Here is a 20,496-nt window from a genome sequence, read left to right on the forward strand (position 1 = left end):
ATATTAATCATGGAAGCCATTTTCAAAGCCAGATTTTCAGCTTGCTTGATTTATTCTATTGATATTTTAAAATTATTATTATAGTGCCAAATATTACAACTATAATAAAAATATGAGAGCAATTCATGCTTCATCATTTATGAATGTAGCTGTTAAAATCATAAATAAAAGGGCAAAAAAAATCAGTTTTAAAATAATCAGTTAGAGAAAGATTTACTTCTTGGATGCAATTATGACTATGCTATTATATTTTGACATTATAACAATGCATGAAATTTAAAACAAAGAATAAGCCCCAAAAAGTAATTTAAAAACATCTAACTCAACTCCAATTCAAAAACATATTCTTAAAAAACAAATTGTTGCAATGATGTCTGGAACATTTCAATAGTAGCCTATAACACAATTGTCAAAAATCGTTTCAGTAGTAACTTATACCATTGTCAATGACCTGATCCACCATCCAAAGAAATAATGGGAAAATGTCTCAGCAATAAAAATAAAATGGTATTAAAATCTGCTAACTCTTCCCTTATGCATACATATGATGAATATTGATCATAATTAAGCCAAACCCAGATCTTCTTTACTGTCTGAATTCCAGGGTATGTATGTGTTTACCACCCTCTACTTGCTTTACAGAAATTGAAGAAACAAATTGAACACATTATTCAACTCATTATAGACTATTTGCCTGGGGCCCTTTTTGAATGACAAGTCTCTAGTACTGCATAAAAACAAAACTTAAATAAAGAAGGTGATGGAATCACCTGGGTTATAAATATTGGATCTAAGACCACAGGTAAGTGTAATTGAAATAATTCTCCTCAGCTATGTGCAGTTTATCCCACCTCAGTAGAACTTTTTGTAAATTCCCAGTAAAATCAGGAGCAAAAACAAAGTTCCTACTGTCAATGTAATTATTTAGCAGTATTCTTAGTGTTTTGGTCTATGCAAAAAGACACAACACCTACAGTGAAATATTCGAGAAAAGAAAATTTGTCATTATTTATAGTCACTATGACTATATACTGATATATCCAAAGAGAATTAATGTTTAGAAAATCAAAAGACAAACAAGAAAAATACACAGAATTAAGGAGTCAATTAAAAAGATTTGGTATAAAATAATATATAAAATCAATTCTTCCAAACTTTACTTATTAGATTCAGGCATCCTTATACAAATTCTAAATACAAAAATTTGCAACTTTTTCAAATGACTTTGAGGTCTGTGTGAAAGAAAAACCATGAAAAAGAGAAAAAGATTGGGAGAAAATAGACTAAAAAGTTATAGCAAGACAAGATCTAAAATAGTGAACTGCTGTTCAAAGATAAACAAAAAATTAATAAAATGGAATAAAATTCATTAGAAAGTCCAAGAATAGACCATGGTTCATATTATAATTTAATACTGGAATTAAGTGGCACCATAAACTGGTGAATCAAAAACAAATTTTTAACTCATGTTATTGGAAAAACTAGTTAGTGGTTTGGAAAACCAATCAATTTGACTCACTGTTGACATCTATGAAATTATAATCCACAGAAATTAGGTAGTAAAATATAAAAACCAAAAGCATACAAATGCTATGCAGACATATAGCAAAATATCCATGTGACACTTTTATAATTTTTAAGAATTTATTATTTTTAAATGTTCAGTTAAAATAGAAGCACATAATTAAAAAAATGTTGAATGTCACAAGTACTTAGAGAAATGCAAATTAAAAGAACAAGGTATGATTTTCATATATTAATCTTGCAGGAAATTTTAAAAGCAAGAAATATACTGATAATGAGAATTCCTAGAAGTAGGCAACTACAGACCTTTCCGGGAGTTGTGTAAAATGGATGTCAGGGAACAAAGGTCAAAATTCTTGGATTTCCATTCAGACTCCACAATCCAGGGGTTTGGCAAAAAGATTTCTGAAGCATATAATGATTGGGAAGAATTGATTTGTCCCCCTCTCTTTCCACAACCCCACTAAAAATCCTTTGACCTGGGCGACGGGAGGAGAGCTAAAGAGGAATTAGGATTGTTACAAGTTGGTAAGGTGTTTTTGCTTTTGTTTTTTTTAAAGAATTGATATACTTTTAATTTAAAGAATCTCAATAAGTAACACTTGTATTACTTAAGATACTTGGGATATAAATAACAGACATGTATCTCACATAATATGGATTAGGGTGGGCTTCAGGTGGGTTCATGCAGGAGCTCAATGATGTCATTAAGAAGATCAGTTCCTTCCATGTGATTTTTCTGCATCCTGGTGCTGGTTTCATTCTCAGGCTGGTAGCAGGGTGCCTGCAGTTGCTCTAGAATTTATTCCAGGCAAGACAATATCCAGAGGAGAAAAGAGATCATTTCTTCCTGTGGGTCTCTCACAAAAATGAAGAAACATTTTCTAGAAACTGTTCTCTCCCTACTCCCTCACCCCAGTAGACTTCCACACAAATATTGAGCAGAATTGGGTCTCCTGTGCATTCCTAAAGTAATCACTGGAAAAGGGAATAGGGTTGATTTTAGAATAACCAGTTTTCCCCTGGAGTTGGAGTGGGGTATCTTCAATTGAGACATGTGGCTTCATGGAGTAGTGGTGGATATTGGGGTGTAATTAGGGTGCTTTTGGAAAGATGAGAAAGGGCAGAGAAAACGACAGGTGAGCAATCAACAGTGTCCACTAAAGTTCATCCCTTTATTTGTATCCCCCCTTTCTTCCAACCAGATAGTGAGAGAGCACTTCAACAATGTCTCCAATTTATTTGTGCCTCTCTATATCCACATCCTTGGGCGGTTCCCTCCCACACTAACTCTGATATCAGTCATGTGACTTGCTTTGGCCAAAAGAATGTTAGCAGACCTGAAACAAGCAGAGACTTGAAAAGTACTTGTGCAATGGAGGTTGCCTGCTTGCTGCTCACGGAACTCCAAACCATGAAGAGAAAAAGCCCAGGCTAGCCCGACGGGTCTTCAGAAACACATGACACAGTCACCACCCCCTCACCCCAGCAGTCAGCACCAAGAAGCAGCCGTCTCACTGACCAGCTACAGAGCCAAGGGTGAGATAGGCTGAGAAAAGATTTCCCAGTGGATTCTAGCCAAATTGCTGAATAATTATGAGGTAAATAAATATTGTTTTGATCCATTAAGTTTGTATAGTTTGTTTTACAGCAAAAGATAACTGGTTTGCATGCATTTTCAAAAATGCTCAATAATACTCTAAACACAATCACTTTCGCATCAGAAGGGGTAACAGTATCATCAAATTGTCACATTCAGCAACAAATCTGGGACTCAAGGTAACATAAAGTCCTCTCCTTGAAATGATAAAAAGCTTTTCATGCTTAAACTTTTGTGTATTTAGGCTAAGGCCAGAATGAAGCCAGCAGTCCTGCAAAGACCAAAGAGGAAAACTGCAAGAGAAAATGCTTTGAAAAAATGTTTGGAAGCATTGGACAACTTTGAAGGCAGGCAAGGTTGGGGCCATGGTCCCAGAAAGAAGTGCAACTGCATGACAGATGTGCTGCTCTCCCCCTTGGTGTATTTATGTGCTTATTCACAGGTTTCAGCTGAAATGCTGAGGAGATAAGAGTTTTTAGCATTCTTATGGGGGAGGAGAGACAAAAACTACAACTCAGGACCACATGTTAAAGACAGCATAAAAACAAGGCAGAAGACTGGGTCACTAATGAACATGGGACTGCACTATCAGCTCTCTACTGACTATGTTTACATGTGAAAAACATGCATTTCTTTCTTTTTTGTTTTTTATTTTCTGTCAGTTGTAGCTGAACCGAATCTGAATCAACATGGTGTCTTCTACATCATTTTTTCAAGACAGAAAAGGGAATTGTGATTGTTGCATTTAGCCTGGGTTGAAAACTACCCCTCTGGAAAAGAAGTGAGGTGTAAGGCATCCCCTCAAGGGAATAAATGCTCCTTGAATCATGCAAGGCCCTGGAAGTAAATAGATAGCAAATTCAAATGGAGATATTGAGGAGAATTTAAATAAAAAGCATTTAAAATGGCATGGGCAGGGACTGGATATAGTGACACAGAGCGTTTGTTACATCTGGGTCTGAAAGGTCAAGGGGAAATGCAGTTTCCTGAAACTGGAGAGAAAGCTGATGGAAGTGGTGGTTTTCTTGGAGGAAACCAGTGGTCACCCACAGTTTCAAGGAAGATGGAGCCGCAGAAATGAACACCCTGCCTTCTCTCTCCTCCCATCTTTTGTTCTCTCAGAGCTTCTCAGCTGGAAGGAAAAAGGGAACTCAGTGAGCTGTGGCTGTTTTGGTCTCCCAGGGTTCTGACCAGGGTAGAGAACAAATCTGGAGGTACAATTGGGGAATATCCATCTCACTCCCATTGTCAGTTATCAGGGAAAGAAAATCCTAGTAAGGAGAGGAGCAGGAATCCTACACTTGTATGGTTCTGAGAGTGAGGGCCCCTTTAAATTTTGCTAGTTGTGTGCCAAACTTGCCTCACTTTAGTCTTGTCCCTGAATCCTGAAACAGAAATTAAAGACTCAGTTGGGTTCTTTTATCTGGGCCTTAGACTTTCAGGACCAATCCCTTGGCAGGAAAGATATACTCCAGACAGTTCCATCAAAGAGAAGTAAGCTGGCATGTCCCACCAGGTGGTGGCCTGGAGACCAAGGATAAATTGGCTGGTACAGGCCCTATAAATTGGGCCAACCTATGGAAATGAGACTACTCATATTTCATCCCCAGTTTTTGGCTACTCTTCTAATGGGGACTGACACTTTCTTACCAAGTGTGCCAGTTTGAATCTATTATGTCTCCCAAAATGCCATTATCTCTGATGTAATCTTGTGTGGGTAGATGTATTCGTGTTGATTAGATTGTAATTCTTTGAGTGTTTCCATGGAGATGTGAGCCACCACTCTGTTGGTGATAACTCTGATTGGATGATTTCCATGGAGGTGTGATCCCACCCATTCAGTGTGGGCCTTGATTAGTTTATGAGAGCACTACATGAGCTCAGACAGAAGGAGCAAACTTGCTACAGCCAAGAGGGATGCTTTGAAGAATGCACAGGACCTGAGAGAGGAACTTCAGCTTACAGAGTCATTTTGGGGATGGCCATTGATAGCAGACTTTTGCTCTGCAGAAGCTAAGAGAGAACAAACACCCCAAGAGCAACTGAGAGTGGCATTTTGAAGAGGAGCTGTGGCCTAGAGAGGAATGTCCTAGGAGAAAGCCATTTTGAAACCAGAACTTGGAGCAGACACCAGCCACATGCCTTCCCAGTGAACAGAGGTTTTCTGGACACCATTGGCCATCCTCCAGTGAAGTTCCCCATTGTTGATGCATTATGTTGGACACTTTTATGGCCTTTAGACTGTAACTGTGTAACCAAATAAACCCCCTTTATAAAAGCCAATCCATTTCTGGTGTTTTAAATTCTGGCAGCATTAGCAAACTGGAACATCAAGTTTTCACTAAATTCTTGGTAACTATATTACAGCCTAGTAATTTCCCTGTTGGAAATTAAGGGAGCATAATATTAGAAAAAAGCAGAAAAGGTGATCAAGGAATTGACAGAAATGCAGGGAAGCAACCTAGTACCTGATGTCTGACTGATGCCAGTGACAATCAGGAAAAACCTGGAGGATATGTGAACATTTCTTAAAACTTCTCAGTGGAACTTAGCAAGGAGAACCTAGGAAAATATTAGATATATAGATTCTTGCCAATAGGGGCTTGTGCCATTACATTTGAATATTAAAATAAGTGGTAGCCAAGTCTTATAGCCACAGGATGGCAAAATCAAGGACTTATGGGTTCTATTTAAAATATTTCAAATTTAAATCCAGAAAAATATCTAATAAGAATTACCCTATTAAGCAGACTATGCAAGAACATAAAATTTGTATGATGACACAGAAGCTGGACAAGATGACAACATAGGGAAGCATGGAATTTAGTTAGTCCTCTACAACTAGTAAATATCCAGGAACAACTAGTAAATAGTCTGGCACAACTGTTGGGGGACATCCATGACTGGACAGACATTGTACATCAGCCTGGAATGGGTGGTACAGCTGAGATCACAACATAGAACTGTAAGTAAAGTTCCCCAAACTGCAGAGCTGGTGCCCTTCCCCCACTGGCGTGGCAGACTGAGCTGAAACACTTCCCTGTGGAAAAAAGCGTAAGGTTAGCTGTAGTAAGGGAAAGTAACTCAACCAACTCCAACTGCGGTTTTAATTAACAAATTTGGACTACTGAATACAAGCTTCAAGCACAAAAAACCAAGAACAAGCAGGAAAGGAACCTTAGGTTCCTCCCAGCAGAGAAGAGGCAGGGCTGTCAGAAAAAAAAAAAAAATAAATAAATAAAAACAGAAGCTTTTGGAGGAAGCTGAGCTCAGAATACTGGACAACAGCTGTGTCCCAAGAAAAGGGGGACAGAGAACTGGTACCAACACTGGCTGACCATAAAAACTGGGGAGCTGGGGACTGACTCTGAAAATGGGGGTTCTTTCTTTTCCCTTCTTTTCCTCTCATTCTAAGTAGCTCATTAGAGAAAACCTCAGGCATTTTCAATTGCTAGCATTGACCCAGACAAGTGTGGAGTTAACAGAGTCAGAGAGACAAAGGAGGAATTCAAGTGTAGAAGATAACCCCCTAAAGGGTGTATCTTTTCTAAGAAAAGGGGGATGGAGCCCAGCTCAAGTGTCTGCCCTCCCTCAGATAATTCAGACCCCAGGGCCTGGGGTGGGAGTGGGGGACAGAAAAAACTTAAGCTTGGCTTCTGACACCCTTGGCCCCTGGCCAGGACAGGGTCCACTGAGAATTAAAGGGATCATACCTCTTTACACCAGTGGGAAACTGCAGGCTGACAAGCATAACCTTCTGGGCAGGATAGGAAAAGCACATAGTCTAGAGGCCTCACAGGAAATTCTGACAATCTTCTTGGGAAACTTGATGCTGAATACAGCCTCCTCCTGAGACCTGGACCAGTCTAGTCAGGAAAATCTGATTGTAATCAAGGAAACCAGATGTCTACACAACTAAAAATTATAAATTACACTGGAAAAAAAAAAAAAAAAAAAAGAAATGACCCAGTCAAGGGAACAAATTTACACTTCAACTAAGATACAGGAGTTTAAACAACTAATTATTAATTCAAACATCTTAAATCAATTCAAAAATTGAATCAATGAGTTGAGGAAAGATATCATAAAAAAGACGAAGAATATGAAGAAGACATTGGATCAACATAAGGAAGAACTCGAAAGTTTGAAAAAACAATTGGCAGAATCTATGGAAATGAAAGGCACATTACAAGAGATGAAAAACACAATGGAGACATACAACAGCAGATTTGAAGAGGCAGAAGAAAAGATTCCTGAACTAAAGGACAGGACATCTTGTATCTTGCACACAGAAGAACAGAGAGGGAACAGAATGGAAAAATATGAACAATGTCTGAGGGAATTGAATGACAATATGAAGCACATGAATGTACATGTCATGGGTGCCCAGAAGGAGAAGAGAGGGGAAATGGGGCAGAAACAATAATAGAGGAAATAATTACTGAGAATTTCCCATCTCTTATGAAAGACATAAAAATGCAGATCCAAGAAGTGCAGCGTACCCAAACAAAATAGATCAAAATAGACCTATGCCAAGACACTTAATAATCAGATTATCAAATACCAAAAACACTACAGGGAGCCCTACACACAGATAGGAAAAGACAGGAGAGGGATGTTTGGAGCACAATATTGGGTGATGGTAGCAGAGTAATATAAGTGCACTGAACAAATGAGAATGGTTGAAAGAGGAAGGTTGGGGGTATGTAAGACACCAGAAGGAAAGATAGAAGATAAAGATTTGGGCTTTAAAACTTAATGAAACCTAGAATAGTCAATGATTATGAATAAATGTACAGATAAGTTTTTACATCAGGGAGAACAAATAAATGTCAACTTTGCAAGGTGCTAAAAATGGGATGGTATTTGAAAAAAATACAATCAATGCAAACTAGAGTCTATAGTTAACAGTAACATTGTAGTATGTTTCCATTAATTGTAATAAAGGCAATATACCAAAGCTATATGTCTATAAGAGGGGGATATAAGTTAGGGGGCATGGGATTCTTGGCATTGCTGTTGTTGTCTGACATTTTATTGCATTTTCTTTTAATTTTATTTTTTCTTTTATTGTTTTTATTTGTCATTTTTTTTTCTTTATTTCTATTTTTTCTTTTTACTTTTTTTCCCTCTATCTTTTTCTTTGTGGAAGAAATGGAAATGTCCTTATATACATAGTGGCTCTAAATGCATAATTATGTGATAATACAGGGAATCATTTTTTTTGGGGGGGGGGATACAATGTATGGTGTGTGAATAAAAAACATCTAAAAATAAACAGAGGGATGAAAGTGCTAGTGAAAATATGGAGAAAAGGATGTAGTTAGTCAATGGTGGGAAAGTACAATGGTACAGCCCAACAGGAGGGCAGTGTGGTGGTTCCACAGAAAGCTAAGCCTGGGGTTGCCATATGATCCTCCAACTCAGTTGTTGGGTATATATTTGGAAGAACTGAAAAGAGGGAAATGAATGTGCATTGGCACAGCAGGGTTTATGGTGTCAGTATTCATGATTTGCAGTAGATAGAGGTGGCCTTAGGATACATCAGCTGATGAGCAGAATGGCAAACATTGGTGTACACATAAAATGAAATATTGAGCAGCTACAAGAAGGAGTGAAGTTTTGAGATGAATGGACATTGAGGACAGCATATTGAGTGAAATAAACCAGAAATGAAAAAGAAAAACACTATAATGCAGATGAGGTCTCTCTCTCTAAGCCAACTCTGCAGGTAAACTCACTGTCTTCCCCTCTACATGGGACATGACTCCCAGGGGTGTAACTCCCCCTGGCAATGTGGGACATGGCTCATGAAGATGAGCTTGGTACTGGCATCATGGGATTGAGAAAGCCTTCTTGGACCAAAACAGGGAAGAGGAATGAAACAAAGTAAAGTTTCAGTGGCTGAGAGACCTCAGATGGAATTAAGAGTTTATTCTGGAGTTTATTCTTATGCATCATATGGACATCCCTTTTCAGTTTTAGCGTTTTGGAATAGCTAGAAGGAAATACCTGAAACTATTGAACTGCAACCCAGTAGCCTTTATTCTTAAAGGTGATTATATAGTTATATAGCTTACACTATGTTACTGTGTGATTGTGAAAATTTTGTGGCTCCCACTCCCTTTGTACAGTGTATGGACACATGAATAGAAAATGAAAAGCTGGCTACTTTGGGCCATTATTACCTCCCTACCACTTGGAGAGTTTCATTGTGCCCTGCCCACCCTTCCAAAGGGAGTGGGAATTGGTCTAGTAACAGAGAGATGCAGGTTACTAGCAGTAGCAGTCACGCAAGCCTGGTGGCTCTGGTTTGAAAAATACACATGTAATTGTACACACAGGGATTTAATAATATGAGTCAACTGGTCAACTTAAGTTTTATGTTCCCAACAAGGGGATATTTGGGTTATTTTCTGGTGGGATCAGCATGTCACTAAGCAGGCCTTTTGATATATTAAAAATTTTTAAAGCAAAACAAATTCAGATTTTATTCATATTTGTAGAGTTTCTGGGTCTTTCTGTTTTACAGTATTGCTTGCTGGCTTCAATTGTCTTCTTTCCATCTCTGCCCTTTGAGGAGTTGGTGAAGGCCTGGATTCACACAATTGTAATTTTGCATTCTGGGATCTTTTTCCAGAAATGCAAGATATTCCTTTCCTTTAGGATTTCTGAAGAGTTTTATTCTTTCCTTTTATGATTAAAAAATCCCTACTTTGATCCATAAAAAAATGATTGTGGTGATGAATGCACAATTATATAATGGTACTGTGAATGATTGATTGTACACCATGGATGGTTGTATGGTATGTGAATATATCTCAATAAAATTGACCTTTTTTAAAAAAATTCATATTATGTAGCTACTAAACAATGTTCACAAAGTATTTGTAAGCAACTTGAAAAATGCTCATGGTACATTATGTGAGAAAAGAATTGAGATAGTATAACTTCAAATTTGTAAATATATGCCCTAGTGAAAACTGCAGAAAAGTAGTAAACATGCAAGTATTTTTTGAATATGAACAGTGTGGCAGGGGCATTTACTATGTCCCAAGTGATTTGTGGTTATTCTCTCTACTGTAACTCCAAAAGTCAAATCAAAGGCATTATCCTATATAACTCTAAAGGTCCCTTCTACTTTTAAGTCTGAAATGAAAACTTGAAATGTGATTCATGGAGGTCTTAGAGACAGGAGACTATACTTGTTAAGAGACAGATTACTTGACTTTGAATCTTGGCATTACCAGTGGGCAGTGAGTTACTTAACCCTTGCACGTCTAAATTTTCACATCTGAAAATAAGCATAATAACAACACTTTAGAATTAAGTTAATATATGTAGAGTGCTCAGACCAATGTGTGGATAGGACAAGCATTATATAAATTCATTTTAATTGGATATTGAGGGGCCCATGATAGAACAGAGAAATGGGACCAGCTGAGAGAATTTCCCACTAGTTTCCTTTATCCAGCACCCTAGAGAATAATTAATGGAAAATATTGTCTTCTATTAATTGCTTCTTCTTTCTCCTCAATGGACCTCCAAAAAACCATTTAAGTGAATAGCTAGATGAAAGCACCAGTCCTGAAACACTTGTATGCTCTATTGAAGACCAAGGGCAAGTCTATGATACAGGACCAAGAGAAGGCAGTGCTCCCAGATTTAACCAGGTACAGGTATATCATCAGGAATATCTGGGTAGGTCACATTGGCAGGGACACCCTAGAACGATTTGTTCAGTATTTATAATTCACCATCAACCTCATCCTTACCACCATGTTCTATAGTTTTCCACCTTCTCATTTCCTGCTCTTGTAACTCACCTAGAGCTTTCAAAAACAATGCTTTGCACCCCCTACCTGCCATCATATAATCCCCTCCCCTTTCCAAATACCTGTTATTTTTTATTTCCTCATATTACCCTATTCCAAGAGATTACTTCCAGGAGAATCTGAGATCTTTCTGCTAAAATTAAAATCTCTTGTATGAATGCTAAAGATTTGCCAGGTTGTGGAGTTCAGATGGAGTGTTGGGGATTTCCTGAGATCATAGAATGTGGAATCGTTAATTCCAAGTGCCTCATTACCTATTGATCCCTCTTTTGGCTTTTATTAACAGCTGCTTTGAAAGATTTACCTACTGACTGCCTTTAAGAAAGAATCATCATAATCAAAATAACAATAGCCAAGTAAAATTTCTCTTACTATTAGTGAAGAGCCTGCTTTGTGGGTAGGCATTGTATTTGGCAATATTCCTATATTAACTAAGAGCTAACCAAAACTCAATGAGGTGGATATTATTACCACTTTTATAGGAAGAAATTGAGCTCTAAGGGTTTACGTAATAGAGCCAAAGTCACAGAGTGGACACAAGGTGGAATTTAACCTACCTCAATCATAAATTTCCTTATTTTTGTAAATCAAAGAAAATCAAAACTTCATAGTGTGAAATACAGAAATTTCACTGAATTGCAATTATTCTCATACTAAGCAAAGGATTTTAGTTGAAGTTTTATTGAGATATGTTCACATACCATAAAACCCACCCAAAGTGCACAATCAATGGCTTTTAGTATATTCACAGAGTTGTGCATTCATTATCATATTCAATTTTTAGAACATTTTGTTTTCTTTCAAACCAAGAAACCCATACCACTTAGCAGTCACCTCTCATTCCCTTGATTCTTCCCCAGCACTACATAACCACTAATCTATTTCTGTCTCTACAGATTTATTTATATTTACATTTTATAAAAATGGGATCCCACAATATGTAGTACTTTGTGTCTGGTTTCTTTCACATAGTATAAAGCTTTTAGTTATTGTTATTTTTTAATTTGAGAAGTTGTAGGTTTACAGAGAAGTCATGTAAAAATAGTGTTCCCATATACCTCACTATGTTGACATTTTCAATTAGTGTTATAACATTGTCACAATTAATGAAAGAATATTGAAATAGTACTAAAAATTATATTTTATATTTACAATGAGTGTACTTTTCCCCATATACCACACTATTATTAACACTTTGTGTTGGTGAAGCATATTTGCTATAATTCATGAAAGAACATTCTTATACTTGTATTATTAACCCCAGTCCATCTTTCACAACAGGGTTCACAGTGTTATACAGTCCTATATTTTATCTTCCAACCTTCATTCTAGTAACATGCATGACCCAAAACTTCCCCTTTCAACCACATTCACATGCAGAATTCAATGCTGTTAATTACACTCACAATAATATGTTACCACCATGCATTTACAAAACTTTATAATTTCTAAATAGAAATTCTGTACAAATTAAGCATCAACCCCCCATTCTTTACCCCAATCTATCCCCTGGTAAACTTTATCCTAGATTCTAACTCTATGAGTTTGCTAATTATTACTAGTTCATTATCAGTAAGATCGCACAGTATTTGTACTCCTGTGCCTGGATTTTTTCACTCAGCATAATGTTCTCAAGGTTTGTCCATGTTGTTGTATGCCATCAGGACTTCATTCCTTTTACAGGTAAATAGCATTCCATTATATATATACATAAACATATATACATATATATACATAAATGTGTGTGTGTGTGTGTGTGTGTTTGTATGTCTTCCACAGTGGCTGCACCATTTCACATTCTCACCAGCAATGGATGAGTCTTCCTATTTCTCCATATCCCCGGCAACACTTATAATTTTGTGTTTTTTTAAAACATTAGCCATTTTAATGGCTGTGAAATGTTATCTCATGATTTTGATCTGCATTTTCCTACTAGCTAGTGATGTTGAACATCTTTTCATGTGTTTTCTACCTGTTTGTTCTGCCTCTTTGGAGAAATGTCTATTCAAATCTTTTCCTCATTTTTTTCAATTGAGTTGGTTGTCCTTTTATTGCTGAGTTGTAGGATTTCTTTATGTATTCTGGGTATTAAACCATTATAATATTTTGTTTCCAAATATTTTATCCCATTGAGTAGGTTATCTTTTCACTTTTGTGTCAAAGTCCTTCAATGCACAGTTGGTTTTTTTTTGTTTCTGTTTTTGTTTTTTAATTTTGAGGAGGTCCTCTTTACTTTTTTTCTTTCATTGCATGAACTTTGGGTAAAAAGTCTAAGAAAACATTGTTAACACAAGATCCTGTAGATGCTTTCCTATACTTTCTTCTAGGGGTTTTATAGTCCTTGTCCTTATATTTATGTTTTTGATCCATTTGGAGTTAATCTTTTTATGTGGTATCAGATAGAGGCCTTCTTTCAGTCTTTTGCATATTGATATCCAGTTCTCCCATGACCATCATTTGAAAAGTCTATTCTTTCCGAGTTGAGTGAACTTTGCAGTCTTGTGAAAAATCAGTAGGATATGGGGTCTACTTCTGCACCTTCAATTCAATTCCATGGTTGATATACCCATCCTTGTGGCAGTAGGCAGTACCAAACTATTTTAACCACTGTAGCTTTGTAATATATTTTACAGTCAGGAAGTGTGAGTGCTCCAACCTCATTCTTCTTTTTGAGTGGGAGGCAGGGCAAGATGGCAGAGTGATGAGGTGTGGGTTTTAGTTACTCCTCCAGGGCAGTTGGTAGAAAGTGAGGAACTGCATGGACTGGACAGTGCAGAGCAATTTGACTTGGGGTATACTTCGTAGAAAACTCACAAATGTGTGGAACAGCTGAGATCAGCAAAATCTATAAGTTCTTGTGGCCAGGGAATGTGCACATTGGTGCTGGGAAACCGGAGGGAGAACCACACTTGCAGCTCTGATTGAAAACTCAGACTGCTGATCAAAGACTCCAGACATAGACAGACTGAGACCAGACACCTGAGAATCTGGGAGTAGTCAGCCTGGTAGAGAGGAGACAGGGCTGGCAAAAACATCAAAAAAAAAAAAAAAAAAAAAAAAAGGAAAAATCCAGAAATGAAAACAGAGAACTTTTGGAGCGCAGGTGAACCTAATACAGTGAAGGGCAGGGCTCAAACAGAATCAGGCACCTGTGCAAATCCAGAGGGCAAGAACCCTTGTCTGAAGAGCTGGTTTCTCTGCTTCCTTGTTTGCTCCTTAATGGCCCTTAACTCTTTGTATCCTAGCATTTCAATAGCCCATTAGATCTGCAAGGGAGGCCCTTCATTTTTTCTTTTCTTTTTCTAAAACAGTTACTCTAAGGAGCCCATTACAGAAACCCTCAAGGACTTGCAATTTGGGCCCAGGCAAGAGCAGAGCTAAAGTAGCTTTGAGAGACAAAACAATAAGTCTAGTAGCTGAGAAAATATGCTAAACACCATAACTTCCCAAGAAAAGGGGGGCATCCCCTTACAGCCATCTACCCAGTGGGCTGGAAATTCTCGTGCCCTGCACTGACACCACAGCCCAGAGTTGCCCAAATAACCCAGTGTGACACAGAGTGTTTCCAGCAACACATGCACACACCACAATATATGGCATGGACAATAGCCTTTCACACACCCACAGCTACATGTCCCAGAGCTGAAAAGGGGGAAATTAACATGGCCCATACAGGCATCCTTTCAGCAGGCTGGGAATGCCCCTACATGGCCCTGTGGCCCAGAACTTCCCTGGGGGAATGGTGCATGCTTGTGATGTAGCAGTCTTCCCTCAGCAGAGGCCCTAGGAGGATACAGCTTAGGAGACAGAACCTCTCAGAAGTCCCATGAAACATATACCAATACAAAGGACTTGGTCAGTGGCAGAGACAAACTGTGGTGAGACTGAACTGAAGGATTAGACTCTTGCAATGGCTTTAAATCCCCAGGAACACCTGGGAGATTTGACTATCAAAGCCCCCCTCCCTCCCTAATTGCTTGGACACACTCCCCACATTCAGGGTGGGCAGCACCAACTACACATGCAAACTTGCACAAATTGGATGCCCACAAGACTCAGACTCCCACTCACCACAAAGACAAATAATAGAAGAACTGGCTGGACGGGAATAGGTGGCTCGCTGATGCCACCTGCTGGTTAGTTAAAGAAAGTGTACTCTAAGCTATAGATCTGACAAATTAGAGATAAGTGTTTGAAGCTGCCTACATATCCTAAAAGAACCCTATCAAGTTAAGCAAATGCCAAGAGGCCAAAAACAACAGAAAATTTTAAAGTGTATGAAAAAACCAGATGATACAAATAGCCCCAACCCAAACACTCAAATCAAAAGATCAGAGGAGACACAGTACTTGGAGCAATTAATAAAAAAAATTAAAGACAAACATTGAGAGCATGGCACAGCATATAAAGGACATAAAGACCCTAGAAGAGCATAAAGAAGAAATTGCAAGAGTAAATAAAAAAATACATGATCTTATGAAAATAAAAGAAATTGTTGACCAAATTAAAAAGATTCTGGATACTCATAGTAAAAGACTAGAGGGACAAGAACAATGACTCAGTAACCTCAAGGATGACAGAACAGAAAATGAAAGAACGAAAGAAAAAATGGGAAAAAATAAAAAAAAATCAACATGGACCTTAGGGATATGATAGATAACATAAAACATCCTCATCTTTGCAGGACATTTTTGCCCAATAAAGAATATTTGCTTGACAGTTTCTCTTTCAGTACCGTAAATATATCTTACCACCCTCTTCTCTCCTCCATAGTTTCTAATGAGAAGTCAGTACTTAGTCCTTATTGAGGATCTCTTGTATTTGATGAATAAGTTTTACCTTACAGCTTTCAGAATTCTATCTTTATCTCTGAAATTTGACATTCTGATTAGTATGTGTCTATTGGGTTTATTCTGTTTGGAGTAAATTGTGCTTCCTGGGGATGTATATTTATGTTCTTCATATGAGTTGGGATGTTTGGGCCATTATTACCTCAAATATTCTTTCTGCCCCTTTCCCCTTCTCCTTCTGGGACACCCATGACATTTATGTGTGTGTGCTTCATGCCATCACTCAGATCCCTGAGACAATGCTCAAATTTCTCTATCATTTTCTCTATCTGTTCTTCTGACAGTATGATTTCAATTGTCCTGTCTTCTTCACAGATTTATTTTATTTCACAGGTAGAAAATTTATTAGGTACACATGTGAGAGGAACATGTGGGTGCTCCACAAAGACAGATATGAGAAAAGAGAAAAAGTCCCAGCAATGTGGGGCCATTTGCTTTTATAGATTAGCTTTTCTTACTTCCTAACCACCCTCTTTGTCTCTCATGTATTTTTAGTCTCTAATATTGTGACTTTCATTTCCATAATTTTTGTTTTTTTTATACTTCCAAATTCTTTGTGAATACACATTGTTCTTTTAATATCCTTATCCCTTTATAAATATGTTAAATCATTTCCTTCAATGGATTTGGGAGATTTTATGAACATCTTTGATTAGTTGCTGTAATTTTTAAGTCTCCTCAGAAGTTTTAATTTGTTCCTTTGTCTGATCCATATCTTCCCACTGCCTAGTGTGGCTTGTAATTTTTTTCTGAAAGCTAGACATCTAATTATCCTGATGAGTTAACTTTTAAACTGTTTTCTCTCTTGTCTAGCTTTTGTGTTAAATCTCTTCTTTGAAATTTGGTCTAATTTATTCTAGATTTTTGGAATAGCCTTGTTTAATGGTTTAGATTTTCTCAGCCATCTGAGTTTTTCTGGCAAAATAAACATATGAGACACATGTCATTTTCAGGCAGAGACAGTTAGCCTATGTTATGCATGTTCCTTCCAAATGAGGGTTTTATATGTAGGTGCTTTGCCACCTGCAATTTTTTTAAAGTTCCCATCAGTGGCTGATTGAGAAGAATGAAGATGAGGGTGATGGTGATGTTGATGATGGTGATAATGATGGTATGATACAAGAGAAAGAACACTTGCTAAACATGGGTTTGATGGACATATGTGTTAAAAATAAATAAACCTTTGTTATAACTAATTTTTCATAAGTATTATGAAAATATGTATAGGTAGTGATATGCTACTGTAAAATAAAATAAAACCTTAACATTTGTAACTGTCTTTAAGGCTGTAGAGTAGGTGACAAGAAATCTTTATCATAAGCTGGAGGGATAGAACTTCATGATTGGCACAATAAAACATTTGGAAACACCAATACTTGTGACAACTTGCAAGAGAAATTACGTGAGTAGGGAATATATAGATTTAGTTGAAACCATGAAAAAAATTGTATCACATGTTGTTTGGATGTATTTACAAAGTTTTGTAATGCAAAAAGTTTGCAGGCAAAAATGAAAGAAAATAGAATCAAGAAATTTGGGGACTTGGAATTAGAAGATAAAACTTACTGTCGTATGCACCCAGTAAAGGTAAAAGTTAGAAGGATTCTGAGCAAGAAAGACCAGATAAGCTGAGTCTTGCAGCAAACGCCAAATCAAAGATTCAGCCATCAAATCCAGTGATACAACTTCTAAATGTTGGAAGGATTTGCTCAGTAAATCTTTGAAACTGGACACAATGCTTCATGGAACAGAAAGTTAGAGAGTTAGGGTGTGATTCTCTCAGAGAAGACTAAACAGATCAAATTATCTACAAATAAGACACATAAGTGTGTGAGAAAAGAAGAAGTAGGAGAAAGAGAAGGAGAAGGAGAAGAAAGAAGAAGAAGAAGAAAAGATAACAGAACAGAGTTCTGGAAAAGAATTGTGGATATAGATACTTGTCTTTGGAGCTGACTCAAATAAGTAGTTAAGAAGTCAACTGTCAATCTGGACTAATACAAAGATTAGTCTATTTGAGACTTAAAAGAGTCATTAAATTGACATTTAATGGCCAGGAGTCAGATAGAGAAAGCTGTTCAGCCCCCAAGGAGTACATATTCTTAAATTTCCTTTCCAGATGTGGCAAAGGAAGTTAAATGGCAAAAGAGGGACTTTCCAAAAGGTGAAGCTGAGAGCCATGGATAAATGGACCAGGAAGAAAGGAAAGAACCCATAACCACTACACAGTCCACAATCCCAGAATGGGATTTTTCATAAGATATTCCTAGTAGAATTTTGGACTGGTTTTAGAACAATGAGTGCTGTATATTTTCTCATCTATCTCTTTCTGAAGAGGAGTGTTTACTGTTATCCTCTTCATGTTATATGATTCAATGTTACTGAATATGTGGAAAACAAATAACTTGGCTTTTAATTAGCAGATCTCCAGACCAGGTACACCTGGAGCTGATCCTGAGTCTGTTAGACATGTCTCCATAACACTTGGAGACAATCATGGCCTATAATATGAGGTAGAGATGCCAGAACTTTCATAATGTTGAGGAAGAAGTCACAAGTCTCAGGAAGTGGGGATGTTAGCTTGGATTTATCATACAAAAACTGACAACATATCACCAGACTATGTTTTTGGTAGAGGCTTGGCAGAGGACAATTCTTTAAGGTAATAAAGATGCACTAGTACAGTATACTCAGGTATATTTGAGAAGCTTGGTGGTGATTTTCCTCTGTAGAATGGGGTTGGCAGTGGAATTCTGATTTGTAATTGAGCTTACAATTTTCATTGGACAAGACTGGATGGTATTTTCATAATTTTCATATTATGGTATTTTCATAATATGGTATTTTCATAATCACAGGCTAGGTGTGAATAATTACCACAATGTTAAGAGAAATCACTAAGAATGAAAGATAAACCTAAATCATCTCTCTCTCTTTTTTTTCATTGTTTTTGTTCCTTTTTTAAGACTTTGATAAAGGAAAGAAATAGTTGGAGAGAAGGAAGAGATTTTGGAAGCTAATACTGACAAATATTTGTACTTCATACATATATTTTATTGCAGTAATGGCCCACCCTAAATCTAGGACTATCTTCAAAGTTCTACATTCTACTCTCATGGATTCATCTCTTTACATCTTACAACTATGATCTCCATTAGAAAAGGCCTGAGCCTTATCACCTTGTAATTCAATGGGTTTAGGATTCATCAAGTAACCTCCCACTCAGTTAAGAGTATAGGGACAAAAGGAGAGGAAAGATGGTGGCAAAGAGAGGTGTGGAATCTAGTTAGTCCCCTGGAGCAACTAATAAACAATCAGGAACAACTAGTAAACAATCTGGAACAACTGCTGAAAACAACCATGACTGTCCACACATTGTACACCAACCTGGACTGGGTGGAATGGCTGAGATTGCAGCATAAAATCTGCAATAAAAACTGCAGAACTGCACCAGAAGTCTTCTCCTCCCACAGCAGAATGAGCTGCAAGACTTCACTGTGTGAGAAAGCAGCATTCAGCATTCCTGGAGTGAGCGAATATAGCTCAGCCTAGCTCCAACTGTGGACTGCTGAATGCAAGCTAAAAACATAGACAAACCCCTAACAAGCAGCAAAGTACCCTGAGGTCACTCCCAGTGGAGAGGAGGTGGGGCTTATGGAAAAAATAATTTAAAAAAATTACAGAGGCTTTTAAAAACAACTGACCTTATAAAGACAGAAAACACTTGTGCCCTGGGAAATGGAGCCCAGAAGACTGGGTGCTGTCTTGTGCTGATGGGTGAAACTGGAGGGACTGGGGACTGGCTCTGAAAATGGGCTTGCTTTCACTCTCTCTCTCTCTCAACCTGAGTGGCTCAGTAGAGATAGCTTCAGCCATTTTCAGTTTGCAGTAGCCTGATACAGAAAGGGGTGGAGTTAACAGAGTCAGAGAGACAAAGGAGTAACTCAAATGCAGAAGAGAGCTCCATAGGGGGTGTATCTTCCCTAAGAGGAAGGAGATAGGAGCCAGCTCCAGTGCCACCCACCTTTTAGAACTCAGACCCCAGGGCCTGGGGGAAACAGTCAAAACAGAAACAATCTAAGCAGAGAATTACAGGGACCACACCTCCTTAAAACAGTCAGGAGCAACAGGCTGACAGGAACCATCTGCTAAACAGGTTAGGAAAAGCACAGTGGTTAGAGACCCCACAGGAAAGTCTGTCACTTTTCTAAGACACACCATCAGGGAAACATGAGACTGAATATAACCCCATTCTGAGACCTAAACCAGTTCAGGTGTAGGAAAATCTGACTGGGGTAACAAAGGAAACCAAATGCCTAGACAACAGAAAACTACAAATTACACTAGGAAAAATGAAGATATGGCCAAGTCAAAGGAACAAACTTACACCTCAGTTAAGATACAGTTGAGATACTGTTTCACTTAAATGAACCGATCAATTAAATATTTTCAAAAACATATGCTAACAATTCAAAAACCGAGTCAATGGGTTCAGAGAAGATATGGCAAAATAGATAAAGGATATAAAGAAAACACTGGGTGAACATAAGGTAGAAATCAAAAGTTTGAAAAAACAACTGGCAGAATCAATGGAAATGAAAGGCACAACACAATGGAGACATGCAACAGCAGATTTCAAGAGACAGAAGAAAACACTCAGGAACTGGAGAACAAGACACCTGAAATCCTA

Source organism: Choloepus didactylus, chromosome 6, assembly GCF_015220235.1.
Source record: "Choloepus didactylus isolate mChoDid1 chromosome 6, mChoDid1.pri, whole genome shotgun sequence".
Taxonomy (NCBI): domain Eukaryota; kingdom Metazoa; phylum Chordata; class Mammalia; order Pilosa; family Megalonychidae; genus Choloepus; species Choloepus didactylus.